At 34.3% G+C, this 26405-nt stretch overlaps 1 long non-coding RNA gene across 2 annotated transcripts; it reads right to left on the bottom strand.

Moving 5' to 3' along the window:
- Positions 1-4959: 4959 nt before the first annotated feature.
- Positions 4960-16656, bottom strand: LOC113414448 (uncharacterized). 2 transcript variants are annotated; one of them, XR_015748126.1, is made up of 4 exons: positions 16515-16656; positions 7817-9880; positions 7410-7529; positions 4960-7036 (listed from the first exon to the last, which is right to left on the bottom strand). It is a non-coding gene; the product is annotated as an uncharacterized LOC113414448 (long non-coding RNA). The 2 variants fall into 2 exon arrangements; XR_015748127.1 differs by lacking the exon at positions 16515-16656 and adding an exon at positions 13839-14072 and having other exon boundaries at positions 7817-7901.
- Positions 16657-26405: the final 9749 nt, after the last annotated feature.

Genomic DNA, 26405 nt, shown 5'->3' with positions numbered 1-26405 from the left:
ATGTTTAACTCAATTTTCTATTCTTTATATAACAATTGAGAAAGGGTTAAAACTAAATCACTCTTATTCTATGTATAATTTATATTAAATTCTAAAAATAGAATCCTTATTTTACATATCTCTCATATATTAAAATATTAAAATATCTAAAATAATCCATGATCATTTGGTTTTACTTTATGATAGAAGGGGTGTTGTCAAGGTCTCGAGATGCTTAGTCCTGCTAATATGCAGGAAGTATCTTTAAAACTGTGTAGTTCCTTCTGTTATTCCTCAATGGGATCTGAGATAGATTAGGGATAGGTAATTATTTTTTTAGTTCATATTTTTAGAATAACTTAAGACAATTTAGACATGTTTTCACAAGCAAGATTAAACATTCTTAAGATTGTAAAAATAGAATGCAGAAAAAGGAAAACAGGCAATTCATTTCAATATTACATTGAAAGGGCTTATCATAGAATTATGGTGTTAAACTATGCACTCCGATGGATAAATATTTGGTTATTTTTAATAAGTCAACTGTGTACTCAGTTTCTTGTCATGTCATCCAGTCCACACTTAATTAGCTATCTAATCAGAATGTCATGGAGTACTTTGTGAGTGTGCTTTAGACATAATATATCTTGATTTCAGCGAACTATTTGACATTCTTTCAAGGAAGTTAACCATTTTTTTAAAAAAAAATAGATAAGGTTAATCTAGTAAAACTTGTTTCTGACAAATTCATGGTGATTTCTGTTAATATCTGCATTGTTTTCCAGGATCTTATGGATCTTTTTGATTGATCTGTAAATGATCAAGTAAATTACTTATCTGTAGTCTCTTAGATCTTCCTTTCCCCCTTTTTGAAGACAGGGACAGTATTTGTTCCCCTTCAAGTGTGAAGCACACTTTGTCATTCTCCAGGGTTTCTCAAAGATAATACATAATATTTCAGCCAGACCATTCAGCCAGACCCTAGGAGGTTCAACCAACTCTGGAGATTTATCCAATTCTAGAGGTTTAAACGCATTCAAAATTGCTATGTTCCTATACTCTCAAGCTTCAATTCTACTCCTTCGTTCTGCTTTTGACAATTGTATGTATTGTGTGATACATACCTCTTGCTGGGGAATACTGAGCTAAAGTAGGACTTCTGTAGCGCTGTCTTTTCTTTGTTACTTGTTAGTATTTCACCATTTTCACCGAGAAGCTGGTATACCAATGTATTCCTTTTATTCTGGGCACATCAAAACAAACTTTTGTTGTTGTTCCAAGCCTCATTTTAATACAAGATATAGTTTTCCTAATATCTACAGTTGTTTAATTTAGTGCCTAACCCAGAAAAATCTAAAATGGTATTTAGCGCATTCAGTCATTCAGAATGTGTCAAAATCCTCCATCCTGTGCAATCTTGTGAACAGCAATGTTTGTGATGAGAAATTAGTTTCCTCTAATGCTAACCTAACCCTAATCTTAACCCTGATAATTTATTTATCTTTAAATGACATACTGTATTCTCTACCTCTCAAATTTAACCAGATTGCTTGGTTCAGGGATTTTTTTTAACATACATACAAAAAAATTACAAATCTATTAACAACTTCTTTAAAACAGCAGAGAAATAAGAACAAAGACATTTGTTCATTTTTAGAGAAGGTAGAATAGCAAAATCACAAAAGTTTCTCTCTGCCCATCTTACACTGCATCTCTATCCTTTCAGATGAGCCTCAGTTGCCTCAGTTACCATTGTAAACAATGTGTGCTTCAATGAAAGAATGTATTTGATCCCTATTAGTAAAGAAACAGGCACATGTTGTGAAAATATAGCAGGTATGATTTATCTTGCAAAACTATCTTCAGTTCATGCTTTCTAGATGTTTCAGATGCATCTGATATATGCCACAGATGTACTAATGAAGAAATACAAGTGGAAATATTTGGGTAAGAGAATCCAAATTTCCAAGATTTAGAAATATCCTTATTTTATAGGACTATCTATCTAATTCACCTTTGGATAAATATATGAGTGAATATACAAAAAAGTGAGAAGTGTGAAAGTATATCTCTATGTGTACACATAGACATAGATATGCATACACAAACATACTATTAAATATCTCATGCTTTTTATTTGCTTGTTTTAAAAATGGTATTTTGGATATCTGCTCTCCCAGTTAATAAAGCGTCTTTGTGTTCTTTTATATGTAATCTGCCAGTAGTTATGAATGTAGACTTCATCAGCTAAGGATTTAACTTAAGGACCAGTTAAAAAGACATATGTTTGTAGAAGTAATAGATCTTTGTTTAAGGTTAATATGTAAACTAGCCCCAGGCAGATTTAGTTTGAGTTAAACAATTGGGCATAATTCATACCTTGTTTACTCCTAAAGCAATAAAATGTTATTCTATCATACCTAAAATCTTCACCTCATAGTATGCAGAACGATTAAAATTGTATGAAATTATGCCAGGGAGAAGTAAAACATATGTAGGGTTTTTATTCAAGTGTACTATGCCCCAGGAACATTATACAAACTACTTTGTAAGGAAAATATCTCACATCTTGGCTTTACCAGAAAGACTAGGCAATCTATAAGTTCAGTACAACCTATTTTAAACCTAGGATTGTTTAATTGGCAACATGTCTGTCTTCTGTTTAAAGAAATACACCAATGTGTGTAATGATCTCACAAAAGCAGCAAAGTTTGGATTAGCACAAAAACAAACACAATCACTGAATATTTTCACATTTGAAATATGGTAACTCTGCTTTAACTGAATGTTTTAAGACTGGCTATTGAGTTTGAAAAGTCTATTCTTTTCGATTAGAAGAATAGTGATATAGATATTGATGATATATAGATGACAGAGAAGACAGAAAGAGAGTGTGAGAGAGAGAGCCTTCAAGTCATTGACGAATTGCCTGGATGAGTCCCTGCAATTTTCTTGGGAAGATTTACCATTGGTTTTTTCCTAAGACTGAAAATGATATACCTAAAATCACACAGTTGGTTCATGCCTAAGGTGGGATGAACTCTTGGTTTCTAGTCCAGTATTTTAATTTTTACACCAAACTAGTTCTCAAAAATATATGTGTTAGTCCCATAAAAATGCTTTATTGGTACCGCTTTACTAATCACTAAAAGTTCACATTGAGATTTAACTGTCAGATGGATCTGAATTTAATTTTAATGCAGACTGTTATGTTTTCACGAAAAAGTTTTTTCATATATTGCGTAACAAAATAATTTTGTTCCGCTAGATTTCAGCCTAATATGTCATAATAAATTTGAATAACACAGCATAGGCAAAATGATAATTTTATGACTTATTAATGAAGTGCAACTTCATTGTCTTCGTCTCAAAAAATGTAGCTGTGTAAAAGAAGGGTTTTGTCAAAATGATACGATTACATCTCTGTTAGCAGAGGTTTCTTAAAAGTAGAATGGTTAGTTGGTTTTCATGAGATCCGGAATTCTACCAAACTAAACATATGCATCAGAGAAAGATGCACTTATTTCAGAAAACAAGTTAAACATATTCCTAAATATCTGCCATGAAATTTGACTCTATGATTTGTCTAAGTTTCTGTGTTAGTTCTTTAATAGAACTATTTTCCTTGAAGGCCACATTAACTCTGGCAAGGTGTTGAAAAAGGTATGGAATGAAGAGGAACATGTGTGAATAGACTGATCCTACATTCCCTTACATTTTGAGACATTTCATTCATAAAAATCCATTCTCATCACCTTTCATATGACTCCATTTTTTTCTAAAACTCTATCTCTTCTCAGCATAGCAATTATGCGCAGAAAAACAAAGGAAATAAATGATAACGTACAAAATGAATATGAATTCTAGAAATGGTATACAGCCTCAACCCCTCACAGTTGTTGCCTTCTTACAGCCTCAACCCCTCACAGCTTCAACCTCATACTGTCTACCGTGGACCTCACCCCATTCCTAAGAGGTCCTTATAGGGGGTGTGCATAAATGCACCTGTCTTTTCTTTGTTACTTGTTAGTATTTCATGGAACTGCCTACTATCCCTGTCTTACTGTCCCCATTTATTTATTGCCTTGGTTCTTGTCTATGTTCATACTTATACTTTTTATCTTGTACATGTTTGACAAACAAACAAACAAACAATATGCTCTCCTTTAACAATTATAATTATCAGAATAACAGACTTGGAAGGGATCTTGGATGTCTTTTAGTCCAACCATCAGCTAAAGTAGGAGACCCTATATTATTTTTCAGACAAATGATTGTCCAATCTCTTCTTAAAAACCTCCAGTATGAAGCACCCACCACTTCTGGAGGTAAGTTGTTCCACTTGCTCTAAATAAATGTTTGTATACATATTTCATATACAAAAGGTATGAAAATATATGTGTATCATTAGTAAAATGGACATATAGTGTACAACTACCAAGTAATATGTAACTTGAAATGGAACTGCTATCAAAACTGCTATCATAACTCAGATTACTTTTTTAATGAGTTTTGATCCCTATTGTCTATTTAGTGGTAGTGTTAAAGTACATAATGGTGCAGTTAGAATTATGACTCAAAATAGAGTTATATAGAATTGTGACTCCAGATAAAGTAAAAATATGATTTCCTTCAAATAAATGTTCACACAATCTTATTTTACCAGAACAGTGAAATGGTAAAAAAAAAAAAGATTGTATGAATAATAAACAACACTTACAAAAAAGTTATCATGTTATCACAAAAAAACTGGCTTAGATAGGAATACTTTTTAATTAGGAAGGATTTTTTCCTTCTTTCTATGAGTAAATTTAGACTCTTGTTACTATTTATTAAATACAAATCCCAAACTTGGAATACATCAGCATTCATATGTAAACACTGGCAATCTCACACACATTATGAGAGCCCCAAAATATAAGTACAACAGTGAATGTGAACAGTCAACAGTGAATGTGAACAGTGAACAGTAAATGGTAATATGCATGCACTGCACAATTATCTGCAAATTCTGCTCATTTCAAGGGAAAAGTGATTATTAAAACCTTGAGTCAAATAATTAGCAGGAGATGCTGTGGCTGTGTAGGTGGATTGTGGGTTAACACAGAGTCAGTTGTGCATGTTTAGCCAGAGTTTATTTCGGCTTGCATCTGTTAGTTATTCTGTAACCAAGCAAAGTGTGTGTGCTTGTGTATAGTCTTTTATGGTTTTTAAGCAAGAATTATGCAGAAAACCAAGCTCTAAAGCAATTATATCTGAAAAGAAACCAAGAATCCTTTTCCCTTTTATCTAACACTTAGAAAGACAAGGAGGTGATGGTGTATAAAACTTTTCAAATCCAAACCCTTTCAAGTTCAAGATAGGAATGCCAAACAGAGTTCATCAGACTTAAAACAGAGCTTCCTCTTCTGCTACAGAATAAGAAATGTATACTGATGCCCTAAGATAACACTTTGAAGATAACAGTTGGACTTATGTATCTAGTCTGGAAAAAGTGGTACAATCTCTTGGCTTTTCTTTTTTACTTTTGCTTTTGCTTTGTGTGATCATTTATATCCCTATTCTCAACCATGAAAAGTGCCCTCAAAATGGCTAAGAAAGCAATAAGATTAAGAAAGTAAATTAAACAATAATAATAAAAATAAAATTCAGCCACAATCTATTAAGTAATAAATTGTATTTCTATTAAAAATGAGAGTTAATGAGAAATACCACCTTTTTCTGGGATCATAAATTTGTATAGTTAAGTTTGCACTTTCAAACAAATCTCAACAAATGCAGTTAAAACTGTGATAAATTGTAAATCAGGCAACACTGTTCCGTGTTGGTTGGGAATTGTAGAAATGATATCCAACACATTCAGAAGAAGACATGTTAAACGTTCTGTATTGTAGAATAACTATATGTGATGCAAAAATAGATATCCACTATGTGACAAGTATTTCTGTTGATTCTAATCTGCTTTGATTGTTCTGATAAATATAGGTTTTGAATTTTCATTTGCAGTTCAAATATACATACGTACATACAAATATACATACATACATACATACATACATACATACATACATACATACACACACACACACACACACACACACACATATATGCATATATACATAAACACATACCTATATCCAACTGAATTGCCTTGAAAACTGATTTTTTTGAAATAAACATATAACCACTTGATATTTAATACAATTGCCTAAGTTAGTTTTGTCATTTTAATTTTCATATATTTGGCAAATCTTTCAAGAAAACCTAGTGTTTCCCCACCTTTTATTACAATATTATAAAAGCAATGCCATTTAAAACTTTCTGCAATGTATTGCAAACTTTCTTAAACATAAATATATCTGCTTCTTTGTTTTTTCACATATTTATTCATCTTTTGTGATGAAAACTTATTTAATTAGGAAAATATGAAATCACAACTATAAAAGAAATTTGAAATATTCAGCAGCTTTTTTGTGGATTTGTATTGATCTACAAGAAGTTATTCAAGATCCAGCATTTTGTAGAATGGAGTGAAACATAATATAAGACCAAATGAAGTATGTTTATTACAATTTTCATGTTGTTCTTTTTGTTTCATTTGACTTATATCAATAGTTCATGGATGATTCTGTGTTCTGTTGAGAAACTCCCAGTTCATTTCTTATTTCATATAATGGATTGTTAATTCTTCGCTGGCCAAGATTAAGATCCTGATAGCTGGATTGTAAAAAAACAACTGTATTTCATTTGCAATTGGATTAAGTCATTAAATAGCAACATTAACTAACAACAATATCATATTCAATGCAGTGTATACATTTTGGGAAGCATATACATGATCACTGAATCAGACATACTTCTTTTACATTCTGTTGCTTTAAGTTACAGAAATAAATATTCAGAGCAGAACACTTGTCATTTAGTGTCTGAATCCAAAGCTGAAAAGATGCAATAGTCTTGCTGTTCTTTCTTCACTGCCTTTTAGCATTCATGTCATATCTTTATTTGTTCTTCAAATTTGATTCCACTAAATGAAATGTTGAGACAACAGAGTGTTCTGTGAACCAGAGAAAATAAATATCAAGACTGAGTTTGGAGAGGAAAATCTTACTATGAACTACTGTAATGTTATCAATTTTGCAAATAAAAGTTTTGAACACATATGAAAAGAGTCCAATGTGAAATATATTTTTGGAAAACGTAGTTGAGATTTAGGCGAGGCTGAACATGATACTATTTGCACTGTTCAGCCCTGTGTATCTTTATTTTTAAAAGATATCAAGTTATTTGGGGGAATTGGGAGAAATAGCAGATTTTTTTTTAAGGACTGAGAATCAAATAACAGGCAGAAAGATAAGGGTTTTCTTTGAAAAATTGTGTTAATTTATTGACTTTATCAAAAAGATTAAGGATTATGGGGAAGGACCTACCTTGTTAGGTGACATAGGTGACAGCAATACTTATCTCTCTTTGTTTAAAGTATCTTAGGAGGAGTCATTTTGATGATAAAATGAGGAAGAGTGGAAGATTGTGCTCATTGTCCTGAGTTCCTGGAAAAAGAAAAAGAGAGATATAATAGCTAAATTACTATGATTAAATCCACTAATTTTTTTATATGCAATAAGATTATTGATATGCAAGAACAATTGACCTCCATACATAGTCTGAAATAATCATCTCATAATCATCTTCCTAGCATTTTTCTCACAGCAGCAGGGTCTGCTTTTTGGATCAACAAGCACCATTTTACATGATCAAACTCAGCAAGCAGGTCATGTCTGCATTTTGATGGAGTCGGCTGTAGATCCAGAGCTTGCAATAAAAAAAATTGACCAACAGGCTTATCACCTGGGCTTGACATCGGTTTGGGCAGTTTTCAGCTCAGCACCACCATGGCAGATGGGCAGTATCCAGTGGCACCACTAGGAAGAGCAAACCTCACCATCACATAGTCTGAAATAATAAACTTCAGCATAGACATGTCCAATAAAATATACTGATCTTCCTTGTTTCCCATATATATTTAAAATATGTGACTATTTGCTGTCATGTAAAGAGTCACTGAAGCAAAATAAATTGAATTATGGGGAAAAATTACTACCTTATATCTGGATCTACAACACAGGGTGATTAGAGATACATTTTCAGCTCTTTTCTATATCTCATTCGGTCAATTTTGCTGTGACCTATGATGTTCTAAAATGACAATTATACTATCTTACTATTTACAGATACTATCAATGTAATAGACACCGATAAAGAAAAAAACAGTATATTAAGTTTCCTTTTCTGATGCCTTGAACATTCACTGGGCAATTCTAAATATGTTTCCTGAGTGCATAGTATGTTTAGGCATTCATGGATGTTATTTGTAGAAAAAATGTGCCCTATCACTCTAATATTAGATGCCTTTCAGATAGTGTTTCTCTCATAGATATTAAGTGAAAGTTTCATTGGAAAGTTTCAAGGTTGAGAAATGAGAGAATTATAGGCTTTGATGGGATTGTTTGGATCAAATGTAACCTCCTACTCCCCAAAAAATTGCAGTTGCAGCATTCAACATAGATGGTTGATCAGTTGCTGAATAATTTTTTTAAAAAAGGCCCCACCACCCCTCTGTGTAATTAGTTCCACCGTCAAACTGTTCTTATTGTTAGAAAATCTTTCCTAACTTTCATCTGGAATTTGCACTCCTGTAATATAAAACCATTGTTCAGGGTCCTGCTCCTGTGATGATAGAGAACAGATCTTGCCTTCTGTGTGGGATTTTTTTCAGGTATTTGAAAAATATTATTATATTTCGCCCCCAAGCACACTCAATCTTCTCATTCCAAAACTAAACATTTGCAGGTCCTTCATTCTGTCTTTGTAAGACTACATTTCTAGAAACCTGATCATCCTTATTCTCTTTCTCTGAATTGCTTTACAACTATCTAAGTTGTAATGCTCAAGAGTAGAAATCAGGTGTGATTTAATGAAGAAAGGGGACAATTAGTTCCAATAAGTTGGAAATTTTATTTCTGTTGATGTAGCAATACAATCTACCTTGCTCACATGCATGTGACACTGATATCTAAACCTAATTGACCACACCCGAGAAAAGAGTGGGACTGCATTTGCATCAATTGGGACTGCATTTGCGTCATTAAACATAGTATAATGACTATATTTTTCTTTGTATATAAAACTCGGCTGAGAGAGGGGGAAACCAAATTTCGTGAAATAAAAATAGCATTTGTATTTCGCTATTTCTTTCTACCACTTCCCAAGTCATTATAGTTGTGCTTTTAAAGTTGTAGCAACGTTTCGGCAGAATCTCATCTGCCATCATCAGGCTTCTGTATTGTGTTCGTCTGTGAGTCAGACTTTTACAGTTGTTTCAGTTTTAAATTTGGAGCTAGCCTACTGCTGTGCCAGAATGGTTTTTTCTTCATCCCGATTGGTTGGGAGTCTTGGTCTGTGTTTATTGGTCTTGGAGTTTGCTGTGTTCTGCTTGATTCGTGTTTCTAATATCTTCTGTCTGTTTTGTGGCTTTTTTTGTCTTGGTTGGCTGGCAACATTGTGTTCTTGTATTGGAGGCTTTTAGTGCAGCTTGGCTCCGAGTAAATGGACGGCTATCATTTGTTAGGAAGCTAGGTTTCATCTGGGTGCCTGGTTGGGGTGTGTTTGAGAAGGAGGTATCAGGGGTCATCTGTTTGTGCCCAGGTGTTTGGCTGGCTTGTGGTGTGGAGATTTTTTTGTTTGTGTATGCAGGCTTCCAGATAATTGACAGTCTGGTTGAGTCATCTCTTCTATTCATGCTTTCAGGTCTTTTTTTAATCTCTATGGCTTCTCTGATTATTCTGTAGCTGGGGTTTTCTATAGTGGCTAGGGTTTTGGTGCCATTCCTAGATGTACTGATCTACAAAAAAACAGATGGCACACTAAGACACATCATATACTAGAAGAAAACACACACAAACCACTACCTCAACGCCCAATACCACCACCACCCAGCACAGATAAACTCCATAGCCAAAACACTAATTGCCAGAACCAAACACCTGGCAGACAAGACACACATAAAGACTGAACTATGCACCCTGACTTAAGTACTGACAGCTAACGGCTTCCACAAAAGCAAAATCACTGGCTTGATCCACAAAAACACACTGAGACATAATGGAGACCTAGAAGATGAACAGACCTATGGAACAGCTGTCCTGCCCTACATAAGAGGTACTACAGACAGAATCAGTAAGATACTACACAGGCATCACATCAAGACTACCTTCAAAGCAGACAGAAAAATAGCAGCCATCCTTAGAAACCCCAAAGATAAAATTGACCCGGAAAACAAAGGCATATATGAAGTCCCCTGTGCATCATGCCCTGCCACATACATTGGACAGACCAATAGAAGAATAAGTACCCGCCTGGATGAACACAAAAATGCAGTAAAAAAGCTGGAACACACTTCCTCACTAGTCCAACACATGAAAGCAACAGGTCATAGCATCGACTTCAATGGCACCAAAACCCTAGCCACTATAGAAAACCCCAGCCACAGAATTATCAGAGAAGCCATAAAGATTTAAAAAAGACCTGAAAGCATGAATAGAAGAGATGATTCCACCAGACTGTCAATTATCCAGAAGCCTGATGATGGCAGATGAAATTCTGCCGAAATATTGCTACAACTTTAAAAGCACAACTATAATGACGTGGGAAAATACCCGAACAAAGCTGAATACCATACATGTAAGTACTTGCGAAAACTTAAAACATATATATATGTTATATATATGTATGTATGTATGTATGTATGTATGTATGTATGTATGTATTATTTGTTTTTAATAATACTGTTCTGAATTAGATATCCTTTGGTTTGATTCAGATGATTTTCTTACATTCTTATGCTCTCAAGATGAAGCAAATATTAGGAACCTTAGAAAGGAATTGTGGAAAAGTTACACAATTTACAATTACAATACAATACAATTACAGGTAGTCCATGACTTCCAACCACAATTGAGCCCAAAATTTCTGTTGTTTAGTTTTACAGCCTTTTTTGCCCCAGTTGTTAAGTGAATCACTGCAGTTGAAGTGAATCTGGCTTCCCCATTGACTTTACTTGTCGGAAGGTCACATAAGGGGATCACATGATTTTGAGACACAGCAACGGTCGTAAATATGAACCAGTTGCCAAGCAGCTGAATTTTGATCACATTATCATGGGGATGCTGCAAAGGTTGTAACTGTGAAAAACACTCATAAGTCACATTTTTCGGTGCCGTTGTAACTGTGAATCATCACTAAATGAACTGTTGTAAGTTGAGGACTACCTGTAAATCCTTGATTAGAATTGAGCAGCAACACTATTTGAATTGAAATATTTTGTTTCATTTTTGGTGATCCTGTGACCTAGAAGGCAGAATGAAAAGGAAGAACACAATGTAGTCATGCAACATTGTATGTTGCCTTGGATCCAAGTCATCATATCCTTAAAATATCTTTTTGATAGATGTCTTGATTTCAAATACCTCCACGGTTACATAAAGCAAATTATGCCACATAACTTAACTTAATCTATATAAAATTTACTTGACCAGATTGACTAATTGAGTAATGTACAGTTGTGTGAAAAAGTCCTGCATGCTTTACGGTTTATGGTTTATGACATTTTTTGGAGAGGCCATTGATTTTATGATATTTTATGCTAACTGTTATGCAAATATTGTTATATTTAAATAAATACTGGTAGTTTTTAAGTGAAAAGCATAAGCTTTTTGCAATTTGGTGCTGTATGGATGGGGATTGTGAATTTTCTTGCATGCTTACAATGCATGCTTACAATGACTATGAAAACAGATTAACTGATGTATACCCAGTGGCATACATGTTGCAATTACTAAGACCGATGCTAGTGTTTTTGTTAACATTTTTATTGTTTGTGGCCCTAAAAAGGACTGTTTAGATAACCAAAGATGGTTATTAATATGAAATTGGCCAGTCCTTATTGCTTATCACCAGGCTGCATCGCTTTGGCATAGAACACCATAAACCGTAAAGTGTGCAGGACTTTTTCACACAGCTTTTTCCTTAAGTTAAAGCCAGGAAACATGAATCACCCGGTATTTGATTATATATGGTAATTCCCAATACATAAGATCAGCTCCCAGAAAGAGTGTGCACATTTGATATTATTATTTATTATCTTGTGGCGTGTATGGAACTAAGACCTTTTGTGTATATAATGTATGTGTGAAAATGAAAATATTTTATATAGGGTAACTTGGTATTTGAAAGGAGAGCTACTCCCTCTTTATGTAAATCTTATAAAGAAATTTCTAGGTAGGGGAAGCTAAAAATAATAAAACCTTATTTTAAAAGATGTTCATACTATATATAAGGGCAGCAGGTTCATCTGTTTTATATCTGGGTTTATTCCAGGCACATTTTGGCAATTTTCATACAAAACACTAAATATGAAAACAAGCAGTTGTATTTCCACTACATGCATTCTTGTTAGATTTGGTAACTGACATTCACTTTTTAATTTGAAGGGTAGAGTCCACTCATCTTCCTGCCTTGTACGTTATTGGAGCACACTAGATACAATGCTATCTAGTGGAGTTTTTTCCATAAATCAAGACAATTGTACAAAATATTATGACTTCTTTGTTTACATTTCCCTGCATTATAGCTATAGAATAAATAATTACTGTTTTATTATTGTTTTTTTCTGGAAGAATTAGAATGATAGGTCAATACCAGATTTGGAACTAGAACATAAAATTTCATTTGCCATGCAATAATCTTTTAATCTTTTTTTAAAAAACAAATCATTACATATACTTATATATAGACAGTTCTCTGTGTGGAATGATACTAGAATGCAGTGTTCTAAAGCACAATGTGCAACTCTATTTAACAAGGCCTTCAACCAGTGGTGGGATTCAAAAATTTTTACTACCAGTTCTGTGGGCGTGGCTTGGTGGGCATGGTGTGGCTTGGTGGACGTGGCTCGGTGGGCGTGGCAGGGAAAGGATACTGCAAAATCTCTATTCCCACCCCACTAACCTGCTTTCCAGCTCCATTCTCCTGTGCAGGGCAACAAAAGAAGACCCAGCCAATCAGCTGGGACTTGGGAGGTAGAGAATATATGGGGGCGGCACCAGTCAGAGGTGGTATTCCGAACTATTCAAAATTTCCACTACCGGTTCTCTTTACTCAAAATTTCCGCTACCAGTTCTCTAGAACTGGTCAGAACCTGCTGAATACCACCTCTGCCTTCAACTCCAGCTTAAGTTTGACATCCGTTTTGAATAAAAAAACAATTTATTATAAATTATTCCTCTTATGGTTTTATACTTATAATATTTTAATTCCATAGATATGTTTGTCCATGGAGATTCTCAGTCATCCAGGTCATGGTTGTCCCAAAGGTGCTTTTTCAAGAGGCAACTGGATGTTCTTGTTTTTCTTTGAAGACGATTCACTTCTCATCCAAGAAGCTTCTTCAGCTCTTCAGAGCTGAACAAAAAGCACCATTGGGACTTAGATCTGTTTCAGATAAAAACTAAAAAATAACTAAATAAACATGAGGATTTTAGAATGATCAATTCAGTTAAAAGACATCCCACGGCAGATGACTAAATTGACTTCTTTGATCAAAGAAAAGACAATATCTGCATTTATTGCTGGCTGGAAACCCCTTATGGAGTTTTTGTATAAAAAGGGGGAAAAATGAACTTATGATTTATGGTTTTGATGCTTAGGCAGGATAGAAGAAGAAAGTTAAGGTGCAATCAAAGCATAAAATGCAGATTTATAATTATGACTGTTATCAAAAATATAGGAGCTACTTCTTTTACCTTTTTTCTTTTACTCTTTTTTTCCTTTCATGGACTTTTCTTTTTCTTTTTTTTCTTTTTCTTATGTTGTATTTGTTTGTAATATTTTTATCTTTCTGTTCATGGCAGTAACTATTTATTCGAATGGAACTTGTATTTAAAAGTTTTTCTTAGGTCTCAAAGATATGTCTCTTACTCCCTAGGATAAGGGTTATCATATGTACATCTTACGTAATCACACATATTTCTTATATTATCCCATTACGCATAGCAGAGAAAAAATAAGAATAATCAAAAGTATGAGATAAAAAAGGAAACCTAGCTAAAACTATTTCACACCAACATCACATATAAATTCTTGCTGCCACATCTGTACACTGTTCATATTTTGTCTTTTGTTTTTCAAACTTCTGATTTTTTTACTTCACCAACTATATTCATAAATATATTTGTATATGCATACAAAACTTCTAACTTTCTTCTTACATACTGTATGTTTTGTGATTACTCTTTATTCATTATATTACCTTTTACATTATATTATATTTTTACATTCAGTCAGTAATCTTTCAGAATCTGTTCATTCTTTCCCATGTTTTCTCATTTTGCTATACCCACTAAGTGCAATCACCTTAGATAGGTGCAACTCCACTGCACTACAGATGTGCATTTAATGAGTCAGCCCATAGTAAAGCAGCCACATTTCTTTTCAAATTTTCATGGTAACCAGGGAAAAGACATAGCTACTACAAGCATAAGAAAAGCAGGAAGTGAGTAAAACAAGTGAACTGTCCCAATGTCATAATGCGAACTCCACCCTTTATCTAAGTGCAATATCATAATACACATATGAAAAGTTAGAATTTGTATCATGATGTCTTTTGGAAATGGACGCTAAAGGATTTTCAGTGGTGGCAATCTGCTGTTGAATGTTTTCCCAGCCAATATTGCCTGACTTCTTTTTCTTTTCCTTTTGTCTGCTTGACAAAGAAAGTTTTTTTAAAAAAATGCCAAGCATTTTGGAAGAAATTTTAATTCTGTATTCTGGCTTTTGCTGCTTTTCTTATTTTGTAGTTGTTAGTTTTCCCATATGTGGAAAATATTCCTATATTGGGGATGAGGGGGTTACTGTAGTTGTAAAACAGTCTGGAAATATGACTGTAGGGTAACATAAAAGTAGTTATACTCCCCAGAATTAAATAAATAATTTAGCAAGCATGCATAACTAAATAGATGCAAAGAACACAATGAAAGATAATAATTATGTAGTAAATATAGATTTAGGAGGAAATTATCAAGATTTGTTTGAGGTGTGGAAATCAGTAGTGTTCCTTGTCTCTCTCATTGCCTTTTCAAGCCCTGATAATTCTGGGGAATAATTTTCATCATTTATGAACTTCCTTTTATTTTTCTGTTGAGCAAATTTTTCATAACTCAAGATATTTCATTTTCTATGAATGAAGACAGTGTTCCAATCATAAAGGAATCTAATATAACTAAATGTGCTTCCACATAGACTCTTTCCTAAACATGATCTGGTTAATATTTTGATATTCAGCAGCGGTGGGAGGAAATAATCTATTTTCAAGAATTAACAGTTCCAGATATGCAACATTGCTGATATTTCATTTGCGAAAGTAACATTTATTTATTTATTTATTTATTTATTTATTTATTTATTTATTTATTTATTTATTTATTTATTTGATTTGCCAATTGTTTACAAGATAATAAGTATAAATGTATACATAGTTGTGAATACATGAAATGGGTACATATAAGAAAAATAAAAGAATAAGAGAAACAATAGGACAGGGACGGTAGGCACGTTGGTGCGCTTATGCAAGAGATTAAGAAGATATTGATGCATTCTTAGGTATTTATTGTTCTTAAATATTTATTTTATCTATATTTATTTGTTTATATTTCACATTTCTAGGCCATCAATCTGTCCCAAAGAGCTTCAGTACAATCTAATTCAGTACATTCTGACAGATCATGAAAACATTTAACTAGCTTTAACTTTGCCATGGCCAACAATTACAGCAAACAAAAAAAGTCATCATTTGTTCTTGAAAGTTATGTTTACTTAATGCCTATTTTAGAATACACTAACAATAAATCTGAAAGTTTAGAGGCAGAGAAATTATAGCTTATCTGTTTCTAAACTGTGGTTAAATAATAAAGTATATTTTAAACATATTTTTAAATCCAATAGTATTCACTGTTAACAACTCATCATAACATTTCAAAGGTAGTTGTCCGACTCAGCAGATTAAACCTTCCTTGGAACTCTGTTAGATATTACTGGTGCTTTTTACAGGAATCTCTGAGCTACATTGTTCCTATTACTATTTACCTTGGCAATTATCATCTGATGTTGTCATCTCCATTGACAAATGATGAGAGGAACACACACCAACAGCACAAAAATACATTTTTACATGTTTACAATTGAAGTTCAAACTTACATATGCAGGATTCTCAGATACTGACTAAGCATATTACTGTAAGAAAAACTCCATAGTAGAAGAAATATTTTGGTTGAACAATACTAGTAATAAAATACTGCTACAATATTTTGAACTGTAAATTTTAAAGCAACCCTTTCCCAGACAAGTCTTTAAGTCTTAAAACATGAAATGTTCACTTATATTACCAGTTTAGCAAAATATAAGTATTATATAATTACTTTACCTCAGCTCTTCCTAATTTGTTATTTCTTGAATATTTCTTGAACCAATCATTTAAAACAATGATGTCACTGGATAGCAAGTTGAATATAACAGGATGTGTAGTGTAAGCACACCTGAAAGATATGTGGAAAGTTTTATATCAAAACATATTTTATTCCTTATCCGTCTCCATCTTCCCTTAAATATTAACAAAATCCACAATGGACTGAGAATCAGTCAAGCTGAAACTAACTTAAGTTTTACTCAACTTCCTCAAACCCTCAAATAAGTTACCCAGACTTAATCCACATATCAAAGGAGGTCTGTAAACACAAATGGAATTAATGAAAATGGTCTACCAATGGAACTGCATGATCACAAGAAAAAAACATCATAGATGCCATGTACACACACACATACACCCCTACCTCATGTATCACCCTATAATCAGCACATACACACACACTTCCACACCCTGGACAAGCTCTCCTATAAAACAGTGTCTCTATAGCCCTTTTTTCTGCAACTGCCCCCAAGGCAAAACTCTTTGCTTTTGAGAATAAATATTTCAGCTTTCCTCATAGCTGTCTGGATTTGATTTTTATTTATTCTTGCTCAACCCCTGCTCAAATTGGAACCCCATATTATTTTTCTGACAGGTACTACATTGATTCCTTAGTTTCTGTCATTCCTGTATGGGTCCAGGCATGGCTGCATGCTCTTCACATACAGAAAGGAAGGCTCATGTTGCAGCTACCATCTTGACTTCTATGACTCCTGCTCTGAATGCCTCTGGATCCAAGAGATATGAAATAACAATAATTGCTTCAAAAAGTATATTCAAGGAATGATGATCCCATTGCATTCATTTTGTTTCCATCCAGATTTTTCCATTCTTAGTATTGACAAACTAATAGTGAAAATGATCCACATGTTGATGGTGCTGGTATGGTGGTACTACTGATGATGGCATTTTGAACATTTAAGGATCTAAGAGAGATTTCCCTGGAAAAATTACTGAATAGCAGAGTCCTGAATGAGATTAAAAACTTGCTGAATCTGACGTTTTGGCACTAACCTTAAATTAAGTTCAGTAGAACTGATATGATGATATACGTAGGATTTTTGAAGTTAGGTTTCAGACCATAAAAATTGTCACTCTGTTTTATGATGGGAATATCCTTATTAAAATAACTTTATTTTGACTTAGTGTTGCATTTAATATTTGAGTCAAGGTTAGGTAGTCAAACTCCAACAGTAGGTTTCTTGACAACAGGCACTTAGACAGAATTGGTTGAAATAGACTCTTCTGAATCCAATTCAACTCTTGGCAACTTTGTGTATATATCAGTGTAGTTTTCCTGGCAATAGCATGCGCATTGTCTTCTCTACTTAATGTTTTTCAATGTTCCCAGTCAAACTTATAACCTTGGTATTTCCGGAGGGCTTCTATCCAACTACTAAGCTTAACTTTTAAGTATAGAAATGGTTAACCACGTGCTGTATCTACTGAGGCAAGCAGAACCAGGAAAAATTTAAATCTAATGTAAGCTTTAACTAAAATTAAACTCAATTTCCGTTCTTTCTTAATCTTTCCCATTAAGACTACTGTTCAGCAGCAAATTTTAGAGAAGCTCTGAGGGCAGTAGCTAAGAAAATATAATTTGCTTAACCATATTCTAAGGGATTGATATCATTACCTCATCTGAGTATTAAAATTTTCCCAAGTTTTGGGACTGGGTAATTATCTAGTCCCATTATGTTTTCAAAGTTTCATTGCTGGTGTCCTTCTCTCCCAATACATTGTGTATCCTTTTTCATGTATTCTTCTAATGTGTAAATTGCCCAGATTTGTGGCCTCAAAAATTGATTGTAAAAATAAATAGAAGGGAAGGAAAAGTGGACTAGTTTGAAATTACAATGGGTGTTATAATGGACCTTACACTTATAATACACTTTTACATAGTTTGCTTTCTAGTTTATAATTTCAATTCTCCGTTGCTGCCCAAACAGTTGTCTTCTGAAAAGAACTGTTTTTAATAACTGTCATCCTTTTCATTTCTAGAAAAGCCATTGAGGAATAATAATTCTGTATTTTTGTTCAGGCTATGCCATCATGACTTTCAAGCTATACCCAGATTTTATTTGTAGTATTGACAGAAACTCTTGACCAAAGTAATATTGTATAATATTATATAATATTATATATTCCTGAAAAGCACATTAAATATGCTAATGAAATGATCATGTGATCATTTGATATCTTTTTGGGATAGTGCATTAGCTAAATTTATAGGGAAATCTTCAAATGTTAATGTAATGTTTAACTAGTTTTGGAATTTGACTGTTTATCAAAACCTGTTAATAATTATGGTTGTAATAAGTACTGTCCAAGTTTCAAGAGAATTAGTGCCAGTTAAGTATACAATATGGAAGAAAATAAACAAACTGACTCGGCATAAGGCAGCTTCTAATATTTTCCTACACAAAGAGTATAATTTGTGGCCATGAAGCTAGCTAGTTTTAACAGAATATTAAGCAAACTCCCCTTTAATCATAAATGCTTTATCTTTCTCGTCTCTATGAAATACATCTGTTGGGTTTTAAGACAAATTAAGATGGCTATGAAACATACAACAATATTGGGGTATCTCACCATGACAGCATATCTTGATCAAAACACATTTTAATATGGCCCCAACAGAGAAAAGAATTAAAATTTGCTTTATGTAACTCACAAAATGTGGAAATAGAGGGGGGCATATTCTTCAAAATTGTGTTAAAAATATGTGGTCTGTTTATATTCATTCCTCCAGCCTCTACAGATTATGTTGGTCTATAGCTCATTGAAATTCTGAAAGAAATTGCCTTTCTGAGTAGTCCCTATTAAAACGCTGTAAGACTGCTCATTCTCTTGATATTTTAGTAAAAATGAAATGACAGCAACATGAAGATTCTGTTTCTGGAAATGTAAAAGATTCTATTTAACTGATGTCTGGTTGTCCTGAAGGAATTCTACAGGATGATATTTATTTCTTCTGGGAGACATTCTAGATGTGAATAGAAAGAGATTGGGCAATGGGCAATGATGCAGAAGCAGCTGTGAACACAAGTACCATATTTTATTGCAGTTGCTAAAGTAACAGCATTCTTCTCCCTTCCAGAATAACCAAGAGGAGACATATAAAGCTCATTCAATGTACACATAGTGCACTATTTTGTTTCAGCATCATATTAATCATGTTCTTCATTTGCAAACTGAAACATATTTATTTCTGTATCAGAACAGGATGATATTTGCAATAAAAGACCAGAAATTTTGCTAAATAAAACAAGGTACGTATATGATATCACTTATAATACAAACTATAATATCTTACAAAGTATGGCATAGGTTTACAGAAGTAAATTACTTTATTAAATGAATATAGAGCAGGGTGTCAAAATAGCGGCCAATGGGCCAGATGCATCATGCACAGGATACACCCACCCCAGCTCCACAAAGGGAAAAACACATCGCAATATATCGTGTGATGGCAACGTGACGCTACGAGTTTGACACCCATGATATAGAGGAACTAGTTCTCTTTCTTGTGTTATGCCAGAATAATCGCTTTCACATGGCTCTCATCTGCACAGCCAAGTTGATATAATAAACCTCAAGCTATGTACAAGGCACAGTATAAACAAGGTGCTCTGTCAGTAATTCCTGTAACAGATGCATCATAAGAAATTCCTGCTTGCAGCCTGCACATATTTATATATTAATGTTTAAAAACATTAAGTGACTCAATTTCTCAGAATTGCTCTGTTTCTAATTCTCATTCATCCTGATCTAGAATAAAAAGTATAAGAATCACAAGATAGCAGAGTTCTATCATACTTAAATATGAATGGAATTAAGTAGCAAAAACCTAGAAAATCCAGATTTTCCCAGCAGAAAAAAAAGTGTTGATATGCTACATGTATATTTTACTTTTCTAGGCCCAGTGCTGGTAAAAAGAAAGGGAAGAACATCAGCTCAACTTTTGTTTATTAAAATTGTTTTCTTGAACCATGTCCTTACTGAAAAATTAAAAATAGAAGATGAATACCATCAGTGGCACTGACACCAACAGATTAAAAACTTGTTATGAGCACTGGGCTAATGTATTTCAACCAGTTTATAATGGCTTAGGTTTTCCTGTTGGTGTGATTAGCAAGATTCAAGCAAATTACAATAAAAGTAATGTTTGGGGCCAACTATTCTTTCTTAGTATTCCTCAGTACAGAGGTCACCAACCGGTGGTCCGCAAGAAAATTTTAGAGGTCTGCAGCACACCCGGTAGATAAGCTGCTCTGGGATGACCAATGGTCCAGTCCTGTGACTAGACCTCTGGAATATGGGACCGGCCAGGCAGCTCATGGCGGGGCTGGAAATCTCCACTGTAGAGGGAGGTACGTGAAAATTACAACTTTGAAAGTGGTGAACGTACAAGGAGTAGTGCAGCCCTTACTGCCCGTAATGAGGTAATGATCCTGTTGTGGCTAAGGGGAGTGGCAGCACAGGCAGGCTGAAACAATGGGTGTCAGCAACCCATGGCGCTTTTGGCTCCCTGCTGTGGCTTCCTGTTGGCTGAACCCACCACTGGCTGGCCCCACCCCTCGCCCTCCCTTCCCACTCCTTGCCTGGCCTGAGAAGGTGAGGGCAACAGCAGCTGATGGATTCTTACTCCATATTCCACAGCAGGAGTGAAGCTTCATCTCTTGCTGGATCTCGCAGGTGTTTCTTCTGGCGCTTGTTGGTGTTGTGCGCACCTTGGTCACTTAGGGAGATGTGCAACTTCCTCTCCACCCCAAGACACTGGCCCAGCCTGGCCATTTCCCTCTGCCGCTACTGTTGGTGCCTCCATGGCCTGCACACTGCTCTTGCAGCCCCTTGCACAGCACAGTTAAATTTAGTGTGCTTCATAATGGGAGAGATAGTATCCCCTCCTCCTCCTCCTGGAGCCCATTATGACATGGAGCATTGGCTGTAGATGGGTTAGTTAAGTGTCTCGGGGCGGAGAGCAGGTCATGCGTCTCCCCGAGCAACCAAGGTGTGTCCAGCCTGAACAAAGGCCAAAGAAGCACCCGTGAGACCCAGAGAGTGCCAGAGAATCAGAATGAGAGAGAGAGAGAGAAAGTGAAAGAGAGACACAGAGAAAGAGAGAGAATGAGAGAGAGACAGAGAGAGATGTCAGGCAGAGAAATGACAGAGACAGAGAGAAACAGAGTGATAGAGACAGAGAAAGAAAGAGACAGAGAGACAGACAAAGAGAGGGGAAGAGAGATGAGAGAGAAAGAAAGATATACAGAGAGAGATAAGAGAAAGAGAGAGAGATGAGACAGAGAGAGAGATGAAACAGAGAGAAAGAGAGAGATGAGAGATCCTAATGTTTTGTTTTCTATGAGAAATGGGTCCAAATGGCACTTCGACTGTTAAGGTTGCAGAAACAGGTGGCCAAGCTAAGTGCCTGAAAGACCCTACCCCGTCACTGGGAGTCCAGGCACTTCAGCGAGCATAAATAATGTATGTAATAGATAAGAACTAATAAGTCTTACAATCAAGTTTATCTCCTTGTTAAAATATTGCACATGTAGCAGTTTTAAGATATACGGTACCCTAAGAGCCAATGATCATTCAGTGCACTTTTATTTCTTGAATGTGCTGGCTTTGGATGTCAATATATATATAGGAATTGTTTCTAACATCTCTGTGTTTTGATTATGCTCCAGTGTGTCCTTCTTTTCTTCCCTAAGAAATGTCTAACCTTCTCAGGAAACCTGACAATGAAGAATAAGCAATACTTTACAAAAGAAGAAAACAAGCCATCTTCAATGACTAAGTAATTCTATGTGGGGAAAAGAAAGGAAAGGGGGGAAAGAGAGCGAAAAATTTAAGATCTGGAAAAACAAAAACAAAAAAGAATAGTTTGAAAAGTAATTACAATATTAGGAAGAAACAGAAGAGAGGATTACAGAAGAGAGAATCAGAATTAGAGAGACAAGGGGTCAAAAAGAAGAAGAGGGGGAAGAGGGAAAGGAAAAGAAATTATAAAGGACAGAAACAGGATATAAAGAAACAGGGAAAACGTACAAGGATTAAAGGTATAAGCCTATTTAGGAGACACAGAGATAATGGGTGAAAACTTAATTGAAAAGGGGATTCTGCAAGGGTACATTAGATAGTATTGTTATATTAGAAATAGAAATGAACTTTGAAAATATGAAACAAGTGTGATTAAAATGATAGATAAAATACTCATTGTAATGTAATGGAATGTTTGGTAATAAATAAATGAAATAAGAATGAGACAATGAAATTAGGAAAGAAGGGGAACACTTTAATTATTACTAATGTATTATAAAAATTTAAGAGGAATATGAAAGAAATATGAAAAAATTATGGAAATATTATAAGTGTTCCTAAGGAAGTATGATATCCTATTGAAAAGAAATGTTAAAGATGTTAAAGATTATAATTAACATTAATGATAGAACTGAATTGGAATAGCATAAGTATTTTATTTATTATTGTTATATATATACCTTCTCTTTAAGAACTTAGTGTGTATTTTAAGAATGTACCAAGCAGAACTCGATTGGGAGTTATGTGTTATACCGAATGTTATAATTGTAAAGGCATAAATTGAACTTTAAATAAGAGTTGAATGGACAAAAATTAAAAGATACAAAGGTGTCATACTCCAATCAGTAACTACAGGGGAAAATTTTGTTTAATGAGAAAAGAAAATATGAAATTGAAACAGGACAGACAAAAGTATAAATATAATGATTAGAAAGAAATTGAAACTTAGAAAAACATATATATAACTGAATTTAGAAAGGAATGAGATAATTAAAAGCAAGGTTGAGAAAACTAAGGGAAGGGAAAAATTATTGAGAAAATGTTAAAATAGTAATGAAATATTAAATAGAACACAAAGACAAATATGAAATTGAATTTGTGTCTGAATGGAGAAGTGATAACCTGGGACCATGCTATTCTCAAAAAAAGAAATTTTACTTGTATTATGTTTTGTGAAAATCCAAATAATTTTTAGAAAAAAACAAAAACAAAAAAAAGAAGAAAACATAAAGTACTGTATCTTTGGTTACCCAGCAGCTCGTGCTGGCAGTTTGAAGTGATGACAACCTGACAATCTTCATTTCTAGGTCCGTGCTGGGTAGATCTGTTAAACAGTAGCTGAACATGAACTTTACACATTTATTATTTTGCCAGCTCTATTATAATGTATTAGGAAATTATTCTAAAAATGCCAATTTATAGCTGATATTTTTTTCCTACAGTATCAGATATAGCTATTGCCAACAGTATTGAATGATTGGCAATTTTTGCTTCGTACAAATTAGGATATTCTGGTAAAATTTCCTTGTTTCTGCATGCAACTAGGCAATTTCAAAAGATTTGTCCACTGAAACATAGTTAAAATATTTAAATATGTCTCAGTCTCACTTATAATTGCCAACATCAACAGATATGAAGCATCCAATTTCTTCTTACAGATGGACCTAAAGGACTTACCAGGATACACAAGACAGCAATCTTAGAAAGTATGGATGACCTGAGGGATTATCCAATTAAAAATCAGGATAAGCAAAATTAACACCATGTCTTGTTCAACCAATCATACACCATCTTTTATGAGATTTATCAATCTGGAAAGAATAAGAAGAAAAATATACTGATTGCAAAGAGATTATGATCTTTAGAGGGATCAATTTTCTTGAACCCTTCAGCATATAGTGAGATACAAAATGATATTTAGGGTCATGACAAATACTTAGGATCCTTTCAGGTGTGATCAGTGATGTTTAACACCAAATTCCAGCAAGCCTAAGAATTTTTCTAACAGTATGTCAGAATGAAATGACTTTTTTGAGAAATTCTTTACTGGTGAAATTTATTTTATAGAGATCTACAGAAAATTGGTAGATCAAAAGAGACAGTCGTTGCCCTATATCTTGCTCCTAGGTATGCTAAATGTGGAACCAGCATCATATATTTTCTGTTCATTTTATTTCTTCTTTAGTAGCTTCAGAATTTCATTGTGCTTGCCAATCATTTCTGAGGTATCATTTGACACAAAACACCTCTCAAGGCTGAATCCTAAATCTTAGTGATATTTTCAGTATATTTTGCAATATTTTCAGCAGTAGCATGTCCAGAAAGTGAATCCTTACTAAAACTTGAGTAACTTCAAAGCTGAAAATTATTGAAAAATCTTGTTAAGAGTTGTTATCTGTACAATACACACTGAAAAATGTTTGTGGCTCTTATTTTAATCACCTCAACATTATGGTATATTTGCAAAATTATTTGATGATAGAATTATAAATGATTTTATAGAAATTAGAAATGTTTTGGTGGACACTGGTTTAAAAAACTTCAGATTTAATGGTCCAAATCTTCTCAATCTAGAATAGTTTTTCTGTTCCAGTAATATTAAATCTACCCAGCAATGGGTAGATTTCAACTGCCAGAATTTCCAGCCAGCGTGCTGGCTTGCAGACTAAGGTATTCTGGGACTCAAAGTCCACACATCATAAAGTTGCTGAGGTGAACAATTAAAAATGATCTAGAGGCTTGCCACAATTGGAGCCGCATGGTGACTAATCCACTGCTCATGTCTGCCATTTCACTGTTTATGAAAACATCTCTGGATCTTGAATCTGCCTGACTGCCCTGGTTTTTGGGTCTTTCACGCCCTAATCCTCTGCCTCCGTTTGGCCTCTTTGTGGTCTCTAATCCTCAGACTCCATGTGGCTCATCTTTGACACAACAATTTGCCATGTTTGTGCTTGCTGAGTCACCTTCAATCACAGTTCAAGCTGTGGCACACAAAAGCCCAGAGCTCACACTGCCTCTTGCTCCTCAGCTGAGGCTAAAATTCCTTTTATTTCTTGAGGGGGAGGGAGCTCCTGGCCCATTCAGGACTTGATGAACATTCACATTTCACAGATGCCCTTCTTCCCATTCATCTGTAATCCTCTTGGATAGTACCTATGTACTCAGTGTAGTGGATAATGTAACTGGCTTCTGTGCAGCTGCATGTACATTTTTTAGCTGTTTCACAGCTTACAAACAGTCTGCATACCAAGGGCAATTGTGTCATTTTTTTTTAAGTGACCCCTCATTTCTATACTCAGAATTCTATCACTCTGTTGTATATGTTGGACAAGAATTTCCCAACATATAGGAGATTTTAAACACTTTTTTTACATTAATCCTAAATTTTTGTGGGGGAGGGAAGCATGCCTTCAAGTCAATCTTGTTTCCCAGTGATTGTCTGGTCTAGTCCTAATCGCTGTATTTATTTTATTTATTTATTTATTTGGTTTGTCAATTGCTTACAAGATAATAGGTATAAGTAAAAACATAGTTATGAATACATGGATACATATAAGAAAAATAAAAAAAATAAAAGGAACAATAGGACAGGGATGGTAGGCACGTTGGTGCGCTTATGTACGCCACCTACAGACCTCTTAGGAACGGGGTGAGGTCAATAGTACACGGTCTAAGGTTAAAGTTTTTGGGGTTTGGGGAAGAAACCAGAGAGTCAGGTAGAGTATTCCAATAAATAAAACTCTAGTTTTATTACAAGATTTTCGTTAGGAATCCAATAGTTATTTTATGTATAAAGGTAGCCCTCAATTTACAATTCCAATTGTAAAATTGGGGTCCAAAATTTCTGTGGCTAAATGACACAGTTGTTAAGTAAGTTTTGCCCCATTTTACAACCTTTCTCACCATAGTTGTTAAGTGAATCACTGCAGTTAAGTTAATTGTTAAATGAATCTGGATTCCCCACTGATTTTGTTGGAAGCTTGCAAAAGCTGATCACATGACCCCAGGACACTGCAACCA

The sequence above is a fragment of the Notechis scutatus genome, chromosome 2, assembly GCF_049901735.1.
Source record: "Notechis scutatus isolate UNSWTSFEM ecotype Mainland chromosome 2, rNotScu1.2, whole genome shotgun sequence".
Classification (NCBI taxonomy): domain Eukaryota; kingdom Metazoa; phylum Chordata; class Lepidosauria; order Squamata; family Elapidae; genus Notechis; species Notechis scutatus.
The sequence above is the reverse complement of the archived record's forward strand: the minus strand, read 5'-3'. Positions and strand labels throughout refer to the sequence as shown.